Source organism: Cucurbita moschata, unplaced genomic scaffold (genome assembly GCF_002738365.1).
Source record: "Cucurbita moschata cultivar Rifu unplaced genomic scaffold, Cmos_1.0 Cmo_Scf00102, whole genome shotgun sequence".
NCBI lineage: Eukaryota > Viridiplantae > Streptophyta > Magnoliopsida > Cucurbitales > Cucurbitaceae > Cucurbita > Cucurbita moschata.
This window is the reverse complement of record NW_019268618.1, coordinates 242,541-244,929: the sequence shown is the minus strand read 5'-3', so window position 1 is coordinate 244,929 and position 2,389 is coordinate 242,541. Positions and strand designations below refer to the sequence as shown.

General features: G+C 35.3%; 1 non-coding gene across 1 annotated transcript; it reads right to left on the bottom strand.

Annotated features, from left to right (window-relative positions):
* Nucleotides 1-1,697: 1,697 nt before the first annotated feature.
* TRNAP-UGG lies at nt 1,698-1,769 on the bottom strand. Its single transcript has one exon. It is a non-coding gene; the product is annotated as a tRNA-Pro (tRNA).
* Nucleotides 1,770-2,389: the final 620 nt, after the last annotated feature.

Genomic DNA, 2,389 nt, shown 5'->3' with positions numbered 1-2,389 from the left:
GGACCAGGAAGCTCTTGGAGGAGCTAACATGAAATGAGAAATACATTCGTTTACGACAACTAATAGATAGCGAACCTTTTGGTAGAAATTGAATGATCCCCTGGCTTGGGCAAGAAAAGAAAAAGGTAGTCGTACTCCTACCTTTTTCGTCGGACGATAGAAAAGTTTGATTTAAAAGATTGAATCACACCTGGTAAGAAAGGCAATCTTAGCAGGTTTCTCCAAACGTATAAACAAAAAGAGAAAGCAATCGGTCCTAAAGAGGATACCGATACGCATACATTCTCGCATGGAAGAATCTAGCTGAACCGGATCAAGGGTCCTAACTTAGTCCGACTGACCTTCTTTGGCTTGCCCCCGCCCTTGTAACAAGGTCAACCCGTACGTGCTCTTTTCTTTCGTTTAGCGAGATAGCTTACCAGCTCTTTCGGCTCATAGCAGCAGTATGAAAAGCGGAATCCTCGTCCTGAGTCGAGTCCGCATTACCATACGAATCGACATCGGCCAAACCAAGAGCTACTATTTTTTCTTTAATGAAAGCGGATCTAACAGTTTCGATAAAACCAACCTCTTCTAAAGAAGAAGTCGCTCTACCTTGATCACCGTGGACATATGCAGCTCCCGCTTTATCTTTGCCTACCGTGAAAAGGAAAGTTCCCTCAATAGGCCCTCCCAGCTCCCGAACGTCTTTCTATCAATCGAGAGAGGTATAGAATAGTACAACAAACCAACAAGACAAGAATGGACTCATAAGATGGGCGGTCAGGGAAACTGTTAAGGATATTTAGTAATAAATTATAGTTTACCATATATATTATATTTGATATTTTATTATACGACAAATATCTAATATTTGCCTTATTACCATAGGTATCTTCCCATTTATTGTTATTTCCATTTATTACTATTTCCATATCCTTGTAATTTATTTGATTATAAATAAGATAAATTTCACACCATTTAGGTGTGGTGGATTCAGCAAACATTCACAGAAACGATTTCATTTGTGTTATCCGCCAAGGAAATGATCAAGGAATTCAGATCCTAAATAAAGTACTGTAGGCAAGCAAAGCTTTTGAAAATGAAAGCGTGTAGAACTCATATCTACTTTCTCTTCGATTCGTAAACTTCGGATCTGATCTTCCTTTCCTCTCTGGGTGACTGAGAGACAATTTAGGCCTAGCGTGCATCTGATTCGGTCAACAATAAGGTACAAAGAGGATTGATTAAATGGGCTTGAAGTTCCATTATCGTTAGGTCGAAGATCTTTACTAGGTTTAGTGCACTTTGGTAGTTGTGAATGTTGCCGTAATCGAATGTCTTTCTCATTCAACATTCTCTCTTACCAAGCACTCATACTCGCCAAGGTTGAGGAGACAGTCCGTGAGCTAATTGGGTTTCGAGATTGCGTATACGCGAAAAGAGCTCGCTTTCGACTTTTTCCTCGGCGTTTTGTGCCCGATTCTGGTTCAGGAAATGGTATCTAAGTCACACTAGTGAAATAGCTTTTTCATAATAATTATCTCGATATATGATACAAAAAACCTGTCTGGTGACTGATAAGGTAAGGGGTTTCAAAAGACAAAAGAATTACAATTCTACGTGTTGTAATTCTTAGTTGCTAGTCTATATATGGCATTCCTTTGGGTTAGGCCCATTGATAACTATTTTTTTTTTGTTTTTTGTTTCCTTTTGTCGGGGCATTCCGAGAATTGAACTCGAGAACTCTTGCACCCAAAGCAAGAATCATACCACTAAACCAAATGCCCTTATAATGGACCATATATTAAGTTGTTTCTGTTATGTATCATCATTATTTCATTTATTATTTTGTTAATGAAATCCATGAGCAATTATTATTATATCTTTTAGATCTAGACCACTGTTAAATTATTTACATAAGGTTTACAATAATTACTGTAGAGAGAAGAAAAAAGAATAGAAGTAGTAGAGGGAAGAAAAAAGAATAGAAGTAGTGTAAAAAGATAATTACTGTAGAAAGATAATTAATGTAGAGAGAGAAGAAAAAAGAATAGAAGTAATGTAAAAAGAATAAAAGTTATGTTAAAAAAGATATAATTACGGTAGAGAAAAGAAAAAAAATAGAAGTAGTGTAAAAATTTGATAGTTCCATTTGAGACATATATCGTGGAGTACACAAGTATTAAAAGAGCATTTATTGTAGAAAAATAATTACTATAGAGAGAAGAAAAACGAATAGAGATAGTAGAGAGAAGAAAAAAGAATAGTAGTGTAAAAAGATAATTACTGTAGAGAGAAGAAAAAAGAATAGAAGTAATGTAAAAAGAATAAAAGTTATGTTAAAAAAGATATAATTACGGTAGAGAAAAGAAAAAAAATAGAAGTAGTGTAAAAATTTGATAGTTTC